Below are 24,240 nucleotides of genomic sequence, written 5' to 3'. Positions count from 1 at the left end.
CTAGCAACTATAGAATGTACATTTCTATGTATAACGCTTATAAAGATCCAAAATATGCTGGGTCATAAAACCAGTTTAACTAAGTTTAAAGCATTAAAACCATACAGATTATGTTCTCTTATCAAAACAGAATTAAATTAGAAATCAAGGGGCACCTGAGTGGTTCAGTCAATTAAGCTTCTGACTCTTGGTTTTAGCTCAGGTGATGATCTCACGGTTTGTGAGTTCGAGTCTTGCATGAGGCTCTGACAGTACACAACCTGCTAGGGATTCTTTCTCTCTCTCTCTCTCTCTCTCTCTCTCTCTCTCTCTTTCTCTCTCTCTCTGCCCCTCCCCAGCTTGCTCTCTCTCAAAAAATAAAGAAACATTAATAAATAAATAAATAAATTATAAATCAATAATAAATAAAAAAATCTCAGGAAAACCCCTGAACACTTGGAAGTTAAATAACATACTTCTTTTTTTTTTAATTTTTTTAATGTTTATTTATTTTTGAGACAGAGAGAGAGAGACAGAGCATGAATGGTGGAGGGTCAGAGAGAGGAAGACACAGAATCTGAAGCAGGCTCCAGGCTCCAAGCTGTCAGCACAGAGCCCGACGCGGAGCTCGAACTCACAGACTGTGAGATCATGACCTGAGCCGAAGTTGGATGCTTAACCGACTGAGCAACCCAGGCGCCCCTAAATAACATACTTGTAAATAATTTGTGGGTCACAGAAGAAACCTTTGAAAAAGATCTAAACAAAGGAAATTAGACATTTCTATAACTGAATGATTATGAAAATTGTGTTTTAATTCCCCAAACTTCAATAATCGGATTGTAATTTATTAAAATTGCATTATACATACTTATGGTATTATGTATTTCCAAGAAAAGTTATATCTCCTTAATTACACAAATCATTTTTCATGTTTTTAAATAAATTTATAGGTTTCCTCATATAGAAATCATAAAACTTGTGGTTGCCAGAGGAGAGGGGGTAGGGGATGGGTAAAATAGGTGAAGGGGATGAAGAGGTACCAATTTCCAGTTATAAAATGAATAAATCATGGAGATGAAAACTACAGCATATGTAATATAGTCAATAATATTGTAATATCCTTGTATGGTGACAGATGGGGAGTACACTTACTGTGGTGAGAATTTCATAATGTATATAAATGTCAAATCACTATGTTGTGCACTTGACGAATATAACATTGTATATCAAGTATACTTCAATAATAAAAATATTTTTAAAAACTATTACCCTGCTTAAAAAAAAGAAAAGAGGAGCGCCTGGGTGGCTCAGTTGGTTGAGCGTCCGATTTCAGCTCAGGTAATGATCTCACAGTTCATGAGTTCGAGCTCCGTGTCGGGCTCTGTGCTGACAGCTCAGGGCCTGGAGCCTGCTTCAGATTCTGTGTCTCCCTCTCTCTCTGCTCCTCCCCTGCTCACACTCTGTCCCTCTCTCAAAAATAAAAATAAAGATTAAAAAATTAAAAAAAAGAAAAGAAACTATACAGTGCTCAGTAGTTAATTTAACAAAAAGGTACTAAAACACTATACAGAAAATGTCTTTGTTAAAGCAGACAAAATAAGACCTAAATAAATGGAAAGATATGCCATATCCCTGGACAGGAAGTCCCAATATCATAAAAATATCAGATCTCCCCAACTAATCTACAAACTAATGTAATTCTGATCAAAGTTCAGTAGATTTTTTGCTTAAGTTTGCTTTTCTATATAACTTGACAAGTTTATTACAAAATTCCTATGGAAAGCAATGAATCAGAAAGACCCACAATAATCTTGAAGAACAACAACAGTGTAAAAGGATGTGTCCTACTAGACACTGAGGCTTACTATAAAGCTATAGTATTTCAGTAAATGAATAATGGTGCAAAACACAGGTATGGAATAATGAGACAAAAGACACCCATTAAGGAACAGCTCTATGCATAAATTAAAATCTGGTTTATGACAAAAGAAGCATTATAATTTTGAAATTTCTACCATGGAGTGGGTGTATGTGTGTGTGTGTACATGCACATACACATACTTTTTCTTTTAGTTCACAAGAAAACACACTGAATCGATGGATAATGGGAATATACCATGAACTAATTTCTGTAATTAATCATTTGCTCTCTGTAGTTGAGAATCATTTATGCAGATACTTCCTAGTGTGAAAATTGTGATGACACAGGTTATCAGTGTTCATTTGGGATAAGATCCACAGTTGAAGGAATCTCTACTTTATCTCTCAGTCTTTAAACTGCCAGAGCCAAATAAGTTACCAGACTCTTCCATGGCAATATCAGTCTTCTCTGGAGACAAGGGACTTGCTGATCACATCTGGGCTCCTGCTGCTAATATTCTTGGAACATTTTGCAGGGGCCATATCTGGGGCCTGTGTGACATGCATAACATGCGCCATCAGCTCCCAGTAGAAACAGATCAGGACTAAATGCCACTAAAGGTTTAATCTTATTAGAATCAAAGCGAACACATCCTGAGACCAACTCGAGGACTCAAGCTAGGCTCATAGTGATTACACTATGCAGCTGTGGAAGGGAGAAAATAAGGCTGAGTAGCAAGGTCATGACTTTCTTTGGATGCAAACCAGAATAAAGACTATAGCAATGTAATTCAAGGGATTTACTTACATATCTTAGGGCTGATGATGACCTTTCCAATAAATCTCCACAATTTCAGATAAATACTTGGACTCATCCACCTTTGCTTGTTGTGCTTGAGGATTTATAAAGCTGAATTTTAATGAAGCTCCATGTGAAATGTCTACACTTGTTGCATTGGCCCACCACTAGGAGTCCAGCTTTCTTTATCCTTTCTCCTAAAATTACATTTCTTATTTCATGGAAAGTATCAGCATTTGCAACATTCCCTGGTGGATTTTTTATGTGTTTTTAATCAGTGCAGAGGCCACTGAAAAGCATTTTGTAGTGAATCTGTATTATGAAAAAATACTTGTTATTGGTGAAAAAGAAGGTCATAAAATAGTATATGTTATATTATCCCAACCATGTAAAATATGATACATACACGAACAAATAAAATGTGGTGTAGAAAACAGGACTCGGAAAAGAAAACATTCAGAAGTGTCTCTGAGTGATGGAATAATGTGTGATTAAAACTATTTTTATTTAAATTATTTTATTTTTTCCAGCTTTTTGCATTTCTTAAGTTTGCTATATGTGTAACATTCAAAATTAAGAAACACCTCTCAAAAATAATATAGAGCCAGTGCTGAACAGTGAAGAGTGTGGGCTTCGAATCAACTGGACTTGGGTTCAAATCCCAACTCTATCCCTTTATAGTTGTGTGGCATCGGTGAGTTCTTTAACCCTTATGTCTATCAATCATCTCAACTGTAAAGTCTGAATTATCATACCTACATGCCAAGGTTTCTGTGATAATTAAGCTAATGGACATAAAAGTGGCTAGCACTGTGTCTAGCACATAGTAGCCACCCAATAAATTTTAGTTTTAATTAGAGATGTTAGTATTACTAGCAGTATACAATCTAAAGGACTGTGAGGGAGATGCAGTCTTCTCAGGGAGTGAATCAAGGGCAAACAACTGGCCATGCAGAGGTTTCTTGATGCCACTTGAGACAAGAGAGAACCCTGAGGAGGTCAATCACCATGCAGTGGGCCAGATGGATAAATCTAACATGTCGTGAGTAAGTGGTGTTTCAGCCCAGTGACGGAGTCAGGCTATGGTGCCACTTAATGTGTATCCTTATCATGAACAACATGTGGTGGCAGAGCATGACTCTATAGTGGTACTAAGCTGCACGGAAGCAAGATTTTCTCCAAAGCAACAAACAGCCCACACGCAGGAATGGAGGAGGGGAATGGTCAGATTGATCTCTGCTTAGAGTTTTCCTGAGCACCAAGGAAGAAAAGATGCACTGATATTGGCCAGAGAAAGTGCTTGAAATGTTGGGCCCTAATGTAAAGATTGAGTAAGAAGTTGCAGGCAGAAATAGGGGAGGTTCAACAAGAAAAAGTACAGCAGTCAAGGGACTGGAATAAATCTGAAAAGGGCAAAGAGCAGGGCTACTAAAAGTGCCACAGAAAGAGCAATAGACAAATAGGGGTTCCAGCATAAATGGGGAGAATTCAGTTGAAAATGCCAGCAGTAGTTTCTGGTGATAACAAATGCAATCATGAAAAATATTCTCTTTCATAAAGAGAGAGGTCTAGCAAGAAACAGAGCACATCTTCACCCTGCCACATCTGAAGAGGCTGAGGTTAACTAGTTAGTGCTCCGTAACCAAGGAACAACTCCCTTCTCTGTAGGGCTGCCTAATCACAGGCCATCACCAGGAGGCCTAATGAGCCAGTCAGCAGATTTAGTCCTAGCTCACCACAGCCCTAACTGTGCTCTGCTGATAAATTTGCCCCCCACCCCCTGCTTCAGCCCCACCAATCTATCTGTCAGTTAGCCTGGCCCCACTGACAGAGAAGGAAATCCTTGCAGCCTTCACAGACCAATAATGGCCAGAAAGTGTTTGGCTCACGTAAACATCATTTAAAATGTTTATGTGGAATTCTAAAGAAAACCAGATAGGGTCTGAAGAAAAGCAGAATGTAACAGTGAATCCATCTTAGGGTATTACTCTGGTTACAATATTTGTTTATTTAAAATAAAAACCTCAGAGTATTTAAAATACCATTGTGGAAGATAATCATGCCATATATTTGTAGTTATAAAATTTGCTGTGCATTATCAGGGACCAACTCTTCCTTTATACAGACTGACACACACACACACACACACACACACACACACACACACATTTTTAAATAAACAATTGCTCAAGTAAAGTGGTCTTTCAAATATCAATATGATTCTGGGGATTTTTTTTTAAGTGTATAGGGGAAAATGCATGATGGCATGCTTCATAAATTTGAATGAAGTCATTGTCTCTTACTCATATAAGGTTTATTAAAGATATTTAATCAGTGAGAAAGAATGAAATATTTACAATTTTCATGTAGACAGTAATGATGTCAAATGTGTATGGCATAAATATATCAACCAAGTCAGTGGAATTTTCCAATTTATTTTCAATCAAAACTTTCTTCAGAAATTACATCTCATAAGACTATATTTCATCAGTTACTCATCCATCTTAAGGGAACATGATTTTCCAATGGATAAAATTAAGAATGGAAATTAATCTCAACTGGATTATGTAATATGGGTGCCAAATACCATACCAAATAAGCCAGGAAAGGGCAAGTGGCAAACTCATGCTCCAAAAGAGACCCAGAAACAGGATCAGGGTGACTTTTCTTTCTCAAACCTGAGTTCTTTCAGCAAGCTCTCAATGCACAGTCATGGGCCTTGGTCTGGATGAGGTGGTGGGGAAGCCAGGCACTGGAGAAAATGAGCCTATTTACATAGGAGCATATACACCTCCACAAGTAAAATGTCCGCTCGTTCCTAGACCAAAGCAGATGTTCATTTTGTGTCCCTTCTGTGGTCCCTTCTGAGGACAGGGTCAGGTTATTTGTGCTTACTGTTGCATTCTCAGCACCCCAACCTGTTCCTGGAAGAATATATATGCTGAATAAATGTTTGGTGAATGAATAAGTTAACCAAAAAAATAAATAAACAAACACTGAGTCCTACTTGGCAAAATGCTGATGAACAGCCAAAGGTTGCCAAACAACTCTCATCCTGCTAATTCTGTTCCTAAAAATCAGAGAGGGAAAGAAAGAGAGAAAGAGAGAAAGAGGTGGGGGGGGGGGGCGGTGAGGGAAAGAGGGAAGGAAAGGAAGGAAGGAAGGAAGGAAGGAAGGAAGGAAGGAAGGAAGGCAGGCAGTCAAACCCCAATCTAGAAAAACAAAGTTGGATCTACAAGTGTATCTCTTATTGGTTTTACAGTTTTACGAATTCTGTATGTTCTCTTAGTCTGAGGCAATACTAAGAAGCAAAAGTTTCGTACATTCTTCAACATTCCTGCAGGATATTTCCAGTTTTTATATGGTGCTGGAAAAACTAAACATGTTCCTGAAAGAAATCAGCAATCCATTAAATTTCTAATCTTATTCCAATTAAGTTTCTTGATGTTCTATAAAACCTTTCCATGATCCTGCCATTTCTGAAATTTCAGCAATTCATTCAATCCCTGTGCCCACTATACCTTGGCAGTGCATAGGTTTATGGGAAAGACTGACATCTACATAAATCCATGGATTCAAGGCAAGGGAATTATCACTACTGGGCTAGAAGCTTCACAGAAGGCATCTGAGACAATTATGGAATGGATCCAAAAGACCTCAACTGCTAAATGGAGAGGAGAGGACATCACAGGCAGAAAACAGAGTCTGAGTAAAGGTACCAAGGTGAAACATCATGGTATAGTGACATCAAACTGTTCTCACTGATGCCTAGCATGTGAACCCAGGCAAATTACCTTGACCTTTCTGGGCCCCAGTTTCCTCATCTACAAAATGGGAATAATAATAGCACCACTTCACAGGGCTGTTGTGAAGATTCACTGAAATAATGGACAGCAAAGTATGATAAGAAACAGAAAGCCAAATGGTGGTTACCAGGGGCTGGGGGGAGGAGAAATGGGAGGTACCGTTTAACAGGTACAGAGTTTCATTTGGGGATGATGGAAAGGCTGTGGAGATGGAGAGTGGCGATAGCTGCACAGCAATGTAAAATGCATTTAACGCCACTCGGCTGCATGCTTTAAAAATGGTTAAAATGATAAATTTTATGTTATGTGTATTCTACTACCACAATAAAAAAATGCAAAACAAAACCAAAAATAAAGTGCCAGGCTTGCTCGGCAAGCAACACAGTGTAAGTGAAACCAAGAGCACTAGGAAAGTAGTTGGGGCCAGAAGCAAAGAGTTTTGAGTAATAGGCTGAGGAGAAGTATGAATTTGATCTACCCTAGTATCCTGTGGGAACACTTGGAAGTGCTATTACTTGAATTGATATTTTGTAAAGACATAATCGACATTGGTATTTTACAAAGATCACCCTGGGAATGAGTTAGATGATTACAAAGAAGTTGAGGCTGAAAGAAGGGATGCCAATTAGACTTCTGCATTTTAAAGTGTGCCCCCCACCCCCAGCATGGTTGGTCTTGCCTGAAAGCAAATTCTCAAGCTGCTCCAGATCTGCTGAATCAGAATCCTCATGCTACAAGACCTCTGGTAATGCCTACACACACTAACCTTTGAGAAGCATGGGGTTAGAAGACCTGAGTTCAGCCGGTAGACGTTGAAGACTTGCAGTGGGACAGTGGCAGCAGAGATGGAGCCATAATCACCAAGATTTATGGAATTTAGTACATACATGCTAGGTTCTGTGTATTGCAAAAACTACCATTTAATCCTCACAATAGCACCATGTGACAGGTGCTATTACTTCCATTTCTCACATGGAATACCAAGTCATAAAAAGGAGGGACATTCTGCCACTTGCAACAACATAGATGGAACTTGAGAGCATTATGCTAAATGAATTGAGACAGAGAGGGGAGCCTGGGTGGCTCAGTCGGTTAAGCTTCTGACTTTGGCTCAGGTCATGATCTCACGGTTCTTGAGTTTGAGCCCCACATAGAGCTCTGTGCTGACAGCTCAGAACCTGGAGCCTGCCTCAGATTCTGTCTCCCTCTCTTTCTGCCCCCCACCCCCTGTTTGCACTCTCTCTCATTCTCTCCCTCTCTCTCAAAAATAAATAGTTTTTAAAAATTTAAAAAGACAGAGAAAGACAAATAGTGTATGATCTCACTTACATGTGGAATCTTAAAAATATATACCACATAGCAACAGAGAACAGATTGGTGGTTTCTATAGGTTGTGGATGGGGGTGGGGGATATGGGAGAAGATGGTCAAAAGGTACAAACTTCCAGTTATAAAATAAATGAGCTCTGGAGGTGTAATTTACAGCCTGGTAGCTAAAATTAACAATACTGTATTGTATATTTAAAAGGTGCCATGAGAGTAGATCTTAAAAGTTGTCAGTACAAAGAAAAAAATTGTGACTATGTAATGTGATGGATGTTAACTTATTGTGGTAATCGTTTTGCAATATATACATAAATCATTATGTTGTGCACCTTAAACTTAAACATGGTTATGTGTCAATTATATCTCAAAAAAACTTTTTTTTTTTTACCTAATGACCAAGTTCTCTCCATTGTTTTTTATTGAAATTCTATTAGCATCAGTTGTACAATATAATGATTCAATAATTCTATACATTTCTCAGTGCTCATCAAGATAAGTGGAGTCTTGATCCCCTTTATCTATTTCACATCCCCCTACTCCCCTCTGGCAACCATCAGTTTGTTCTCTGTATTTAAGAGTCCATTTTGAGGTTTTTTTTCCCTTTGTTTTGTTTCTTAAATTCCATATGAGTCAATAATACTGGAAAAATTTTTTTCAATTAGGGTTTAAATAACTTCTCTGAGGTTACATAGCTAGTACCTGACAGAACTGGGATTTGAATCAGTCTGTAAACATTTGTTTCATCATCTCCTCTGTACTTCTTTTCAAACCTCAGGGAAAATGAGTTTGCCCTGTCTTGTTCCACTACCCACTTTCTTTCTCTGTTATTAAACTCTGAGATGATTACTCTGACAGATCTCTAAACTATTTTGGAAGCCCAATTGATATGGACGACAGCATATGAATAAATGGGAAACTTCTGAGCTATCTAGCTACCCACTCAGGTGCAATCTTCTACATCTTGTCTCCCACCTTTGCCTGGGTTATACATGAATCCCCTAAGTAATCTGCTTCCTAGTCGGGGATCAAACTGAATGTCCCTTCCACAAGCCTGTCCCATTCAGAATCCCAAGGCTATGCAAGAATTTGGGTGATCAGCAACAGGGAGGCATTTAATGTTTGTTCTTTTCCTTTCCTTATTTATGAAGAAAACCCAACATTTATTTCCCTTGGTTTCAACAACAGAAGTTCTCCAGAATTAAGTTTCTACCATATTGTACAACAACCATTTAAAAGGAGTATAAAGTCAAATTCTTCATCTTTACCCAGTTATATGTCAATACTCCTCAAGCATGAGCATCAACACTCTATTCCTACAAACAAAAGTTGTCAAGTTATTACCTTTCATACCTCTCTCTTCCTTGTCTGCTCTCGTTTGGGCCCATCTGATCAGCATCCGTGGCCTGACTCTGGAGCCCACCTCTGCACTGTGGCTCACATTTGCCTGCTCCTGCCTTTCCTCCATGTCAGACCTCTCAGACTCAGGCCCTTCAGTTCAGTTCCTGCAACCACCCTGTTCTCATCAGTCTCCACTCTTACTCTGCTTCGGACCATCCTCACGTAGTGGCCGATACAATCCAATACACCAACCTAATCTTGCCTCTCTTCCTGAAGTTCTCCCTTTGATCTCCCAATATCCCAGACTTACAAAGTGGCCCTGATCTCTCCAACAAGTAACTTATTCAATTCTCACATCAGCTCTATGAGGTAGGCTCTGATGTTGTCATCTCAGTTTATCAAGAAACTGAGGCACAGTAGGGTGGCCCAAGATCACCCAGCTAGCAGGTGATCCATCTGAGATTTGAATATAAGGAGTCTGTTGTTGGGAGTTAAAAACTATACTTAGGGGTGCCTGGGTGGCTCAGTTGGTTAAGTGTTCACCACCTGATTTCCATTCAGGTCATGATCTCACGGTTCATGAGTCTTAGCCCCACATCAGGCTCTGAGTTGACAGCGCAGATCCTGCTTGAGATTCTCTCTCTCCTTCTCTCTCTTCCCCTTCCCTGCACACTCTCTGTCTCTGTCTCTGTCTCTCTCTCTCAAATAAATTTAAAACAATAAAAATATTAAAACAAAAAATAAAAAAAATAAAAACTACACTAGACTGCCTTCCATCCTTCGGTCACTGTTTCCAAGAAGTCTTCCCAGATTTCCCCCTAAGTCTTTCCTTCAAAGACCCCTATATAAACTGTGCCAGGGTGCCTGCATGGCTCAGTCAGTTAAGCATCCAACTTTGGCTCAGGTCATGATCTCATGGTTCATGGGTTCAAGCCCTGCATCGGGCTCTATATTGACAGCTTGGAGCCTGCAGCCTGCTTCAGATTCTGTGTCTCCCTCTCTCTCTGCCCTTTCCTCCCTTGTGCTGTCTCTGTCTCTCTGAAAAATAAACAAATAAAAATACATACATACATACATACATACATACATACATACATACATACATTGTGCCCTGTGTGCATTAGAACGTAAGCTTCCTCAGGGCAGATTTTCTGTCTCTATATGTACAAATTACTGGATATTTGTTTAATCCAATTAAATGTGTATAAGCACAAAAGATGATAGAGAGAATTCATGTTATCTCTTGTGACAGAGCTAGTGCCAACTGCTTCACCTTCACAGCTCTCCTTTCTCTTTGCAAAGTTCACAATGGCAGAATATGGTCCTATACACCCAGATGATAGAAGAAAGGAAATGGGAATTTAGAATGCCAAAAATCAAAAGGATGTGGTCCTTAAGAGTCCTAGGATTTTAGAGCAGAAATGTTTTCAGAGAAATCCAGCCTGGCCAATGTCCAAAGCAAATTTTGTATACGGTTTACCAACCCTATCATATTTTAAGCTATTTCAAAGGGTCAGAGGATGGGTAATAGCCTATGGAAGCATTTAAACAAGATAAATGGATTCCAAGTCTCTCATATCTAATGGCTAAAGTTCAGTTCCACACCTTCTTTAATTGTCCAGGGTTATCTCCACTCAAGTTCAACATTAGTTTGACTTAAAGTGCACAAAATGATGACCTGATATACATCATACACTGTGAAATGATTACCACGATCAAGTTAATTAACACATTTATCAACTCACCTAATTATCGTTTTTGTGTGGTGAGAACACTTAAGATCTACTCTCAGCAAATTTCAAGTACAAAATGCAGTACTCTTAACGACACTGACATTACTGTATATTATATCTCCAAACTTAGTCATCTTATAAAGTTTGTACTTTTAAAAGTATTGCTCATAATCCCTACATTTCTATATATGCCACTCTACACCAACCTTGATTTTCTAATAATCCATGAAATGTATAATATTCTCCTAATTGACATTTTTTTTTAAATCTAGCAAGAACTAACAGGGAAGCACCAGTAGATTTTTATCCTATCTCTTTTAGATCTTCCTTTGATTTCCCTTAGACTTAGTCTGAATTCTTTTAGGACTCGGATATACGAAAGCACCTTAACTTGAAAAGCTAAAGCACTGCACTTATTTGCATTCATGGAGCGCCTACTTTGTGCCAGGCTTGGCAATGTTGAACGTGGGAGTCCAGGGACAAGGATGGTACAGTCTCTGCCCTCATGTAGTTGACAGTCAATAAAGGAAGAGGCATTTAGACCAATAGTTATAACCCTTCAATTAAAAAAGGATTTCATCATGTTAAGACAGTCTGAACTCCCAAGGAACACACAGAACTGAAAAATGTTGCAAACTTTTCAATTTAATTACCAAGAGTTTGTTTCTATCTCTTCTCTTTGAAATCACAGAGACTGGGATAGAACTTGCTGAGAATCTGTCTTCAGGCCTCTTGCTATAAGAGTTCCCAGAAGATGAAAACAACCTCCTTACAATGTTATTTTTATATTTAAGCAATAAAGTTCCTTTGGGATGGGGCCCAGACTCAGCCATATCTACTGAATTTAGCTTTATAGCAGTACGACAACTGAAAATTTTTCAAAAAAGTTGAACACAGTAATAATATTAGGTGACATTTATTAAACACTTGCTACATCCAAGGCTCTATTATTATCTTCCCCATTTTACACATGAGGAAAATGGAGTTTGGATAGGTTAGCTAACTTTTCCAAGACCACCCTGACAGTCAGTGGCAGTGCTTGAGCATTCATTCACTAATGCACTGCCTCTTAGGGACTTGGCATGGGCCCTCTTTCAACACTCTTGTCCATCTGCAAATGTCACATGTCATCTCCCACCTACCCTCCTCCCACCCTCCCACACTCCATCCTCCACCCATGACCTTCTAGCCAACTAGGAGTAATCACGAACATCTCATGTTTCTCCTAATTTTGGTTTCCCAGCCTATCAACAAGTTACTTTGAAGTTATGTAGCAATCACATTTATGTCCAATACCTTTCTGCAAATGATCATGTCCTTGAAACTCACCAAAAATCATAAATATGCTGACAAACTGTCTAAACACATCAATGTCCTTTGCTGAAAAACATAGGGGAGTTTGGTTTCTATCTAGGTGAGAGCCCAGTCCCTTGACAATGATTTGTGAGACACAAGATTTGAGTATTTGAGAATCTCTGGTCTATAGCAAAGAGTGACAGCCTGGTGAACTTCAAGACTCTAGACAGCATCAAGGCTGAAGTGCAGCAGTACTCAGTCTTTGTAAACAGCAAGAATCTTGCAGTGCGTTCCATCTACTCCTTCCTCCCTCGGCTCCCTCCAGTGGTTGGAGATGATGGGTTCCAAGCCTCTGCTACACTTCTTTCCCACTCAAGAGTTCTCCCAAAGCCCCCCTGCATGTTTTTTTGCTGTCATTATCCAACTGGATGATGGCATCAAACCAAGGCTAATACTCTTAGATTCACTCAAGACCCAAGAACACATTGTTGAGAAATCTCCTAGTCAGCTATTTACACAGAAAAGTTTCCCTGTCTATCCTTCACACATCATAACTCTGTCCTATCTATGCCAACTACTCGTTGATACTGCAGAAAACTGAGCTAACAGAGCTGGCTGTGCATTGCCTCTCCTTCCAGGCTTAGTCAATGGACACATTCTTCCTCTACCCTGTTCTTTTTCTCTCCCCTTACTTAGCCCCTGTATTCCAATATTGGTTTACTTGTAAAAGAATCAACCCAAGAATTTACCAAAAATTAAGAACGAGAAACTCACGAAGCGTAATTGATAGTTTATCTGTAAAGGAAGGAGTATAAGAAAGGTGTTAATGGGGAAGGGCAACAGGAGAAACTCCTATATCCCAATATCCTGGTTCTCTTTCCCATATAACTCTTAGGAAAAGGTAGACACTCAATAGTGGAAGTAAAGGAATGCTTCCCCTCATCAGACAACACATCTTTCCTGAAGGGCTGTGTACAAGTTAAATCCCATTTATTCATTAGACATTTGTTAGACATTTTTTTTTTCAACGTTTATTTATTTTTGGGACAGAGAGAGACAGAGCATGAACGGGGGAGGGGCAGAGAGAGAGGGAGACACAGAATCGGAAACAGGCTCTAGGCTCTGAGCCATCAGCCCAGAGCCTGACACGGGGCTCGAACTCCCGGACCGCGGACCGCGAGATCGCGAGATCGTGACCTGGCTGAAGTCGGACGCTTAACCGACTGCTCCACCCAGGCGCCCCAACATTTTCAAAGTGAGGACTCTATGGCAGACCCTGGGGGATAAAGAGATTAAGTTGATATGGACTGCTCTTTGAGAGACCGGACTTGTAAATAGATAACTAAGAATACAAGGTTGAAACTGCTGAAATTTAAATTCACATAAAGTGCTTTGGAAGCTGAGGAGAAGGAACAGAGATTAGGGGCACAGAGAGAACACAGGAACAGAGGCACAGAAGCTGGAATCTGATGTTATAGGTAGCAGGGAACATCTGGGTTAAAGTAATCATACTTTTTCATAAATGCAACCTCCTGAGCTCTGCCATAGTGAAGCTCACGGTTCCCTAGCTAGTGAAAGCTTGGGCAATCATTCTGAGAGCCACTGAGAAAGCAGACCTGAAACTCCTACAGAAGAAAAAACAAATCATTATCAAAAAAAACTATTTTGATCCATTATATTTCAAGAGAACTTCAATTTCCATTGAGGAAAATCCATGTGTATAATCGTGTCTAACAATTAAAATAATGTAAAGCACTAAAGTATAGTCTCCAAGACTCTAGAAGATAAGCTTGTTCTTTCTTTCCTTCTTTTTTCTTTCTTTGTTTTTCTTTCTTTCTTCTTTTTTCTTCCTCCCTCCCTCCCTTCCTCACTCCCTACCTTAGATCCTTCCCTTCCTTCCTCCCTTTCTTTTCTCTTTTCTTTTCTTTACTTTCCTTTTCTTTCCTTTCCCTTCCCTTTCTCTTCCCTTCCCCTTCTCTTTCCCCTTCCTTCCCCTTCCCTTCCTTTCCTTTCTTCCTTCCTTCCTCCTTTCTGTTCTTTTTCTGTGCAAGGAACCACTAGTCCCAGAATAATGGCCACATATGTCTAGAGGTCCTAGATGCCTGAATTCCGGTGCAAGGAAGCAACTTTGCATGCTTCATGACTCAGCACCCAGGTTCGTTGGGATTGTATCTGGGTCCTGGGAATATAGGGATAGGCAGAGCCATAAGCAGGCACTTCTTGGAGACAGGTCAGGCTGCCAGGCTGCCAGGCTGCCACTCTTGCTCCTAAACTGGGCTGCTAAGAAGCTCCTTCTTGTCTGCACATCTCCTCTTGACCTCCCATCCTCATTTTTGCCCCAAAATTGTTACTGAATGTGTAAATAAATAAATGAAGTAACCGTGCTTTAATATTGGCTAAAACACTGGAATTTGCAAATTATTATGTAAAATTTTAGAATCAAATCAAGATTATCCCTATGCTACTCTCATGATTATTTCATATGCCTCCTTCCCAAAAACATCTGAGGTTTGTGGGGTTCCTACAGAGTTATTCTTTTGCTACTTACAAAAGCTGAGTAATAACTTATCATTTGACTTAGATTCTATAGATCTGCATAATGCTTTACTCTTCATTATTAGTCATGTAGGGATAAAATTTCATTGCACGTTATATTAGAACTTACAGAAACTAAAGGTTAATCTAGTCACTCCACTAATTCAAAAATGTTATTAAAATGACCAAGATACAACACACCTAAGTAAGAGGCTTATGTTGAACTTTCAAGTTTCTTTCTTTTTTTTTCTTTTTTTTTTGATAGAGAGACAGACAGAAAGACAGAGAGAGAGAGAGAGAGAGAGAGAGAAAGTGTGTGTGTGCAGGCAGAGGAGCAGAGGGAGAGGGAAAGAAAGAATCCAGAGAATCCCAGGATGGGGCTCGATCTCAGTTCCATGAGATCACGACCTGAACTGAAATCAAGAGCTGGATGCCTGACTGAGCCACTCAGGCACCCCAAACTTTCAAGGTTTTTAATTGTGAGCCTTTACTGGCTCATAAAATAAATATTTGCTATGAAACTATCCATGTTAGATCTACCTTATATGCTATAAAAACAGTGACCTTTTAAAATTATATATTAAATAAAATTCCAATCATATTCATTGAAAAGAAAACTAACTGAAACCTGATACCAAGGATTTCAAAATTTTTGCAGAATGGGAAGATTACTTTTTACTGTTTCTTTAAAGAAAAGTGAATTTGTCAAACCACATGCAAACTCAATTTTCTACCATGGAAAAAGATGGGTTCTCAGAAACATGGAATTGGATTTAGTCTGTGACCCTAATGGCTCAATAGATGATTCTTCAAAAAGAAAAAAAAAATCAAATAATGTATTCTGAAACTCTTTTCTTTAACTCTTCTCTGAAGTAACATATCCTCCAAGCTTCCTTGGGAGGGAAATAAACTCTTTGTTGTCACAGGTGTGATGCTGTTCCCCACACTTCCTCTCCCAAGGACATGGACATGATTACCAAAGTCAACCCTCTTTAAGCCATGCAGTGCAGAGGGAGAGGAGGAGAAATCTCTGGCAACTGTCATCCCTGTGCAATAGCACCTAAGAGTAGAGGGGACTGTGCCAACAAATGTCATTCTTTGTTTTAGGGGCTGGTCATATTTTTCTATCACCTCTGAAGCAGAGAAAGTGCTAAGCCTAGAAGCCCAGTTTCTGAACCTACTAGAGATACCACAGGAGTTTTTGTTACTTTCAAACCTGCTGGATCCTAAATCAATGCAAACATTCATGGCCAGTTGTCCTAGGAAGTTTGAAGTTGCAATTAATTGCTACTAATCTTCTTGCTTAGAGATGGCAAGTAAATCTTATTCCTGGGGAGTTCAAGAATACAAGGTTCAGATGCCATTGCTCACATCTGTTAAATGGCCTAATACGAGTAACCCAGACCTTCCTATAAAGGTCATTGCTCCCACAGAACACAACACCAAAGGATGTTAATAAGTATGAAGCAAATACAAAAATGAAGTGTTACTTGGTTGTGTACATTTGGAAAATGCTGAGTTAAATATAGTGAAACTGATTTTTTTACTACAAGACATCTCAGGGCTTTCCATAGGTTTTAGGAGCACTGGGAATCGCCAAGATGACTTCACTGAGTCTTTGGTTTGCTTTACTTTCCATCCTCAAGCACCTTCAATGACAAGATGCATTTTAGCTTACAAATGACAGAAAGGAAACTTTGAAAACTTAACAATAAATGTTGAATGATATCTGGGATATAAATAACAGTCTGGGATCCACCCCCCCCCCAAACTGTTATGAAGGGTCCAGGGGAAAACGAATGTGGTTAACTACAGAGGTCATTTCTAGCTGGTTCATGGGTTTTAGTCTGAAATTCTCCCCCAAATGTCCCCAACACAGCCTGCCCAAAAACCTGGGCACAAGTCTAGGGATAAAGGGCTCACACCTAACCTTTCTCTTAAAGAAGAGTGGAAAGCAGTGCTCACTTTGGCAGCACACACAGTAAAATTGAACTGATACAGAGAGGATTGGCATGGCCCTTATGCAAGGATGACAGCCAACTTCACGAAGCACTCCATAATTTTTATAGGTCAAATATATTTCAATAAAGCTGAAATTTTAAAGAAGGAAAACAGAAAAGACGTTCTTCTAACAGGAAAAAAACAAGAATCACAATTATTATTCATTACAAATGTGTCACTCTCAGAATTACCTATTAAGAAAATGTTCTCTTTCATGCAAACAGTATGAGCCACAAATTAATATGCCCTTAATCTCTAACATCTACGTAATTTTGAAGCCAGAAACAAGGTAAAATCTGTTCACCAGGTGTACCACCACAGTGGAATTCCTATACTAAGGAAATATTTCCATTGTGGAATTTCAAGACTCCAAAGGACAATTTGTGTTTCTATTGGGATGTTTTTATAAAATGAACAATTTGGCATATGAGACATGTAAGTTCCATGCAATTTTTGAAAATATATTTGTGGAACTAACCATCTGCATGCCTGGGGAAATACCCCTTCTGAAATAAATGGGTGAGAATGAGTATAATGGTTACATTCTAAGATTTATAAATAGACTTTCTATATCTGTTCACTTTTTCATTACAGAAGTATCAAAGTTCCCAGAGAACCTAAACACCAAATTACATTCATTGCAATAAATATATATTACATTTTATTTTATATAATCACACAGCGCAAGGAAAATATGTAGGTTGAGTTTTCATTTATGAGAGAATATGATCATATACATACCTATATAAATATAAAATCAGATGCAAAAAAATTAACATTCAAGTTCAGTTCTGTTTGTATTTGTTCTCCAACTGAGTTTGCATGTGCATATGTGTGAGCGCACACACACACACACACACACACACAGACACACACACACACACCCCTCAATCTAAAACCTACAATTTATCAAAACCAAAAATATATTTTCTTTCCTTCACTTCACTTTACAATTCTCTCAGGGAAATGGGTAGAGTGCTACATTTAGAGTGACCAAGTAGAATCTCTTAAGATAAAATATGAGTTGAGTTTAAATCTGTAGCTGGTGAAAATCAAGGACATCTATAAACAGATTTTTTTTGTGCTATCCAATTTCACATGCATTCAATTCACTAGTGTTAAGAATTGGACTGTGGTGCTTACTTCAGCAACACATATGCTAAAACTGGAACAATTACAGAGATTAGCATGTCCCCTGTACAAGGGTGACATGAAAATTCGTGAAGCATTCCATATGAAAACAAAAAAAGCATCCACTGTGATTACATGATGTTACATCTTGACCTGTGCTTTAATCCTGACTGAGCATGTCTTGATTGTATGAATTATTGATTAATTCAGGTGTTATTATTATTTAAAAATGCAACTCATTACTTAGATTTTTTCCCAATCACTTATGACTTGCAGATCAGTTTCAAAGCACAGAGGACTCTTACTTCCACTGGATTACAAGTGCACTGTAAAATATAAAAGGTAAGTCTAAAAAGAAAAGTCTAAAAGATAAAAACTGTTTTCTTACCCAAGAACAAGAAGTGAAGAAACTGATGGATGTTGTTTATGGACAGTGGATGGTCTATCCAGATGACCTGCAAAGAAAGAAATGTTTCTAGATCAAAAATAGTCCTTCTAGCAACACAAGGGAAGTCAATTATTATGTAACTGCACTTTTAAAATACAGAGAGCCTTTTTCAACTACCAAGACTTTCCAGGTTAGAACTGACTTTTCCATACAGTGTTATGATTCTCATAACAATGCTTTGGGGTGGAGAAAGTAGGATTGTTCCTCACTCAAGAAGGTTCTTAAACTGTTTCTAGCTTCCACATAAAGTAAAATTTCCTTCCTCCTAATTCCAGCCCTCTTCAATCACCATGGCAGCCTGCTTGACCAAAGGGACTGAGCTTTCTGATGCTATCTCGTCCAGTGACCCTGATATGACCTCTAGAGGTGATATTAAGATTTGTTTCTATGCAAACTCTCCTTCGTGTACAATTAAAAAAAAATTACGTGTAATTCTTAACTTGGTTCATAGATAATGAAGTGTTGATGTTCAAGGATTTCTTCTAACTGGTGTTATGGACTTGCTTCATGTTAAGCAAGCAGTATTCCCACCTTCTCTGAGGGACACACAATCCTTGCACCATTTGGGCAGTACCAACGCTGCAGCCAAACAGTATGTTCCCAAAATAGAAATCTGTTTCTGATGTTTGGCAAACATACTCCACAGCCTTTATGAGACTTGAAGGCATCTGGATATCTGGATATATAAGTTTGGATCCAAAAAGATATCATTTTCCCAGAATCATGTAGAATGCTCTCTTATGCATGTTCTTCTCAGATTCCTCCTCCATGAGCCCCAAGGAGTTCACTGTCCACTACTCTCTCAGGGCACTGGCCACTTTCTAGGGTGCCTAATTGCTATTTGAGCTCTTGTTGGTCCCCCCCAACACTGGAGTATGAGCACAAGGCTAGAATCTGGTCTCACTCCTCCCTGTACCCAGCATCTGGCACAGAGTAGAAGTGCTAAAAGCATGCACTGAAGGAACCATGAGCCACACCACTATTTACATCTTCTGAGTGCCAGGAAGTACTTGCCACTACCCAGACACACGCTCTTCATTGCCTGACACCCACCCTTTGCTCAACGACAGTCTCCCTTCCTGGAATGCCCTTCCCTGTGTCTTCACTGATTGAAGCCGCATCTATCTTTCAAAGACACATTCCCCAAAGCACCTTCTCCAAGACTGATTTTCTGATCCTCTCTCCAGTACCCCTGATGGCACCTGCCCTAGTTGGCACTGTATGAAAGTCATGTGTTGCCAGTCTCTCCCCTCCATGGGGGAACAGGATTAGTTCCTCTCAACAACTCATGGCTGTCTGAACCTAGCCTGTAAAACTGTGAATAATAAATCACATTCAGCTGGGTGAGGATTGTGGCAAGAGCTTGCTCTTTCTCCAGAGACCCTAGAGTTCAAGAAAAGTATGACTAAGGATATAGAAAAATACGTAGGAAAGAAAGTAGGAGAGATGACTTCATATGTGGAGCCCTCTCTTTACATAAAAGTATATTTTAAGTGAACCATTGAAAGAGGTCTTAGTGAATCCTTTAATTAAGAATCTAATAGGTGGGGCGCCTAGGTGGCTCAGTCAGTTGAGAGTCTAACTCTTGATTTCAGCTCAGATCATGATCTCAGGGTCATGGGATAGAGCCCCGTGGCAGGCTCCACACTCATGGAACCTGCTTGGGATCTGCTTGGGATTCTCTCTCTCTCTCTCTCTCTCTCTCTCTCTCTCTCTCATAAAAATAAGATAAAACAGCCAACTGGTGAAAGAAAACAAAGAATATGATACTGGAACACTTCATAGCAGAACTTTCTAAACTGGAAGATTAACATACATAAAATTACAGAAATACCAAATTTGAGACAAGAACATGAAAGTATTACTTACAGATTATATTGGAATATTTTAGGCCATTCTTAGTCCATATTTGGTAAGGTCCATTCTACTTGACTACATAGGAAGCTACCAAGGGAGCAAGAATTGTGTTTTCAGATATCTGAGTCCTACACTTCTAGTTTCTGGGCAAATCAGGGTGTCTACAGTGATTTCCAGTGCTTCCATTTATTTGCTCAGTTGTTCAGGTCCCAAATAGTTATCCACTATGGGCAAGGCACTGTGCCAGTTAGTGTCACTGCTACTGCTGCTGTTGCTGTTATCAGCCCTTAAAGCTAAAAGAACTACAGAAAATCACAATTATTATTATTTCAAAGAAGAGCTACATAACTGTCAAAAGAATTCTCTAAAAATTAAGTAGTTGGAATGCTGAAGAGTCTAAGAATCAAACGAGAAAATCAATGTGATCAGACAGGCTGGGTTGTCTACCTGAAGACATTAACATTTTTATTTAATTTGTAAGATAGCTGGACACTACTGCAAATTTCTGAGAAAGTGACTACCAAGATCAAATCAACTCTAAGTGAGATGATGCAGGGGACTCAAGCAGGCAGACTGAGGAAAAGCTGGAGTTTAGAAGGCAGTTGTGGAAGGAAGAGAAGAAAATTGCAAAAGGGTGGATTTCAGACATACTTTAGCAGAGGCAGACTAATAAGAGAAGGGACAAAGGGTAAGCTAAGAGGAAGATGTGATACTATCTATCATAATGGGCCTGGGGGCAGTGCAGGTTGGAGTGGTTGAAGGTCACAAGGTCAGAGTTGTCTTTTACTAAAGGGAAACTGGGTTAGAGAAGAGTCTAGAGAGAAAATTCACCAGGTTCTCTTGCAGGTTTAGGCATCAATGAAACATGCAAGAAAACCCACTTCTTTTTGACAAGAATGATCAATTTGACCACACAGACATGAGAGATATTTGGACAGATGACTTAGAGATCTCTTCCAGCTTGGGAGAGTCCACAATTCTACAAGACATGTCTGGAGAGAGTATTTAAAATCTGACTAATCATTGGAGTGCCCTAAGGAAGTGATTTAAGGAGAAGATAAAATCTCAAAAATATTCAACTAGAAAGATGGAGGGAGTAAGCAGTAGCTTCTTTACTCCAGACAAAAACAAGGAAGGCCAGGATCAGAAAAGGAACGAAGAGAACTAGAAACAAGAGATAAAGACATAATATATTTTGCATAACGTCAAAGAACAACAATTTCAGCACTGCCAAACTCTATGCCACTTTAATCTGTTCCACTTGAGGAATAATTTGTTCTTTGTCAGTATCTTAATCATAAGAAGTTTTTGCCAGTGGTCAATGTATTAGCAATGGCATTTACAAAACCATTTCAATTAGCTTTTTTTCCTAGGAGCACCTAACCTGGGAGATCTCCCACCCAGCCCTGCACAAAGCCTATCTGCCCAGAAAGGCTTAGCTGGTCTCTGTCACGGAGGGGGGGGGGGTTTGGACAAAGAAAATGGATTTGCATAAAGGTGGTTAGCTGAGCACAGGCCCTATGTGAGGCTATACAGTGTTGAAAAGGCCATTCTCCAACCTGGCAGTGTAATCCTAATGGAGAGCTTTTGTTCCAGAGGCTGTGGTAGGCTGCTTTATTCAGCTGACAATCCACAGTAAAAGAACGAATGAACAGCCTCCTTTTGGTAAAGCCAAGGCAGCTGGCAGCCCACAAGCCCCACAGCTTACTGAATAAGAGGCAGGACAATTGTTAGCCCCAGACCCAAAAGGTGCTCTATAACGGAGTGCCCACTGCTAGTGCTCCTGGCTGCATGCTGGGTGTTCACCACTCAAGACAAAGTTCCCCAGGCCACCTTCACATCAGAAAGGAGCTATGGGATCCAGAAGCACCAGCAAAGTCCTTCCCTACAATCCTTCCAAAAGACATCCAAAACCTTTCGTCACATGTAGCCCCTTCACTAGCTTTGTAGAACACTATAATCATTTCCCATTAGAATGCTGAGAAAGAGCCAGCCTTCTTGTTCCTTCTGAGATTTCCTTTTTAAAAAGAAATTCAGTTTATTTCTCTTATTTTTAAGAGTATTAAATTTACAAAATGGAACAAACTATGCAAACACAATTCTACCACCCCGGGACAAATATTGCCATTTTGTATGATTTCTTCCCAATCTTTTTTATGTAACTGTGAGAACTCTGTAAATACAGTTTTTTCCCAAGGCAAGTCTAACTGATCCCTATTTTCCAACTAAGGAACAAGCCCTTTAGAAGTTAGATGGTTTCTCCTAACTTATTTTAACCCCCTTATCTTAAGGTATTTCCCAACCTAACCTCCAGTTCTCCTCAACCTTATTCCACTCTTCCATAGACCTTAGACTGCCTTATCAAAAAAAATAGGGAAGTTGTCTCCAAGAATCTGTTGAATAATTTTTTAAGGGGGCCATTTCCATGAATGAAAACCCACATGCAACAAAAATAATTTAAGATTAATATATGAATTATGTGCCAATATCACATGAATGATCAAATATATATTTATATAAATATATAAAGTATATATAATATACATATGTAAATATGTATATTATACACACACACACACACACACACACACCATTTTGGTAAAAAGTTTCCCAATTTGTTAGCCACATGGTTCTCAAATTAGAAGAGGGGCCAAAGAAACCCTCCATTTCCCGAATGAAAGATTGCAGACCTACTCACTTAAATGATATCCCTAATTGTTGCTGACTCTTGGCTTCACCAATGCCAAAGGCCCCTCCTGCAAACCTCACTCCCAGCCCCCACTCCCGCCCAGTTCCTTTTCTTAATGCTGATGGTTAAGACACAGCCACATTAAAGTGAGGCTCTGCAAATGCCCTTACTGAAAACTACAAAAGCCTATCTGTTTGATATACTTCAAATGCTTTCTGTGATCACATATGTTGGAACTTCCTACCAAAGGTTCCAACTTGTTTGTTATGGAATATAGAGAAAGATGAAACAGCTTTCACTGAATTTCCAGATTTTTCACATTGATTGACTTTGTTTGTGAATTTCACCTCAAAGTGTAATCGTTTAGTGCAAACATCTCAATTTCCCAAAGTCCTGCCTGTTACTTTAAAGCTTTCTCATTTCCTGAGAACAAACTGAGGGCTGTGGGGGGTGGGAGGGAGGGGAGGGTGGGTGATGGGTATTGAAGAGGGCATCTTTTGGGATGAGCACTGGGTGTTGTATGGAAACCAATTGGACAATAAATTTCATATATTTAAAATAAATAAATAAATAAATAAATAAATAAATAAATAAATAAATAAATCAGCTTTCTCATTTCCAAGCACTGTGTGGTCCACACCATACAGCACAGCTCACACCTAGGTTTCTTGAGATCAATGCAAATGGAGCTCATACTAGAAAAGGCAAACAGTAAGCAGCCTTTATGAAGTCTTATCTGCAGAGTACCCATGAATGTTTCAAAGTAGGTTTGACACATCCTGAGGAGGACAGTGAAGCTTCCACAACTTTTCACCAATATTAAGGGAGACACTTATTGCTTCCTATGAGGAAACAGCTGACTTACAAGTTCATTCTCCTAAATGGGATACCTTAAGTTAGAGGCTAGCAAGCTAAAAAAAAAATACTTGCTTTAATTCACACTTTAAAAATTATTTTTTTTTCAACGTTTATTTATTTTTGGGACAGAGAGAGACAGAGCATGAACGGGGGAGGGGCAGAGAGAGAGGGAGACACAGAATCGGAAACAGGCTCCAGGCTCTGAGCCATCAGCCCAGAGCCCGACGCGGGGCTCGAACTCACGGACCGCGAGATCGTGACCTGGCTGAAGTCGGACGCTTAACCGACTGCGCCACCCAGGCGCCCCTAAAAATTATTAATCCAATGGCTTGACTAGGGGAGGTTGCAAAACGAGTGGAAATCAATGGTATTTTTGAAGTCAGAATGCTTGGGACCTAGTCCCGGTTCTGTGCTAGCCATGTGACTTTAAGCAAGTCATATGGCCTCTCTGATCACCTGTGAAATGGTGCTAAGCCCTGAATTCCTGACCCCATAAGGTCCTTTCAGGAAGATCAGATACCATAATGGAGGGCAAGTTCCATGAAAAGTCTAAGTTGCACTGCACACCCATGTATTTGGTGA

General features: G+C 39.4%; 1 protein-coding gene and 2 non-coding genes across 5 annotated transcripts in view; 2 read left to right on the top strand and 1 right to left on the bottom strand.

The window, feature by feature from the left end:
- PASD1 (PAS domain containing repressor 1) overlaps positions 1-24,240 on the bottom strand; it is a 119,514-nt gene that overhangs the window by 78,739 nt on the left and 16,535 nt on the right. For all 3 annotated transcript variants that reach the window (XM_045473287.1, XM_045473285.1, XM_045473286.1), the window contains one exon: positions 18,195-18,261. The gene's annotated coding sequence lies outside the window, so the exon portion shown is untranslated. The remainder of the gene's footprint in view (positions 1-18,194; positions 18,262-24,240) is intronic.
- On the top strand, positions 16,632-16,738 carry LOC123595499. Its single transcript, XR_006711201.1, has one exon. It is a non-coding gene; the product is annotated as a U6 spliceosomal RNA (small nuclear RNA).
- LOC123595519 lies at positions 17,811-17,915 on the top strand. Its single transcript, XR_006711218.1, has one exon. It is a non-coding gene; the product is annotated as a U6 spliceosomal RNA (small nuclear RNA).

The sequence above is a fragment of the Leopardus geoffroyi genome, chromosome X (assembly GCF_018350155.1).
Source record: "Leopardus geoffroyi isolate Oge1 chromosome X, O.geoffroyi_Oge1_pat1.0, whole genome shotgun sequence".
NCBI classification, from domain to species: domain Eukaryota; kingdom Metazoa; phylum Chordata; class Mammalia; order Carnivora; family Felidae; genus Leopardus; species Leopardus geoffroyi.
Note: the sequence above shows the minus strand (reverse complement) of the source record. Positions and strands in the feature narration are given on the sequence as shown.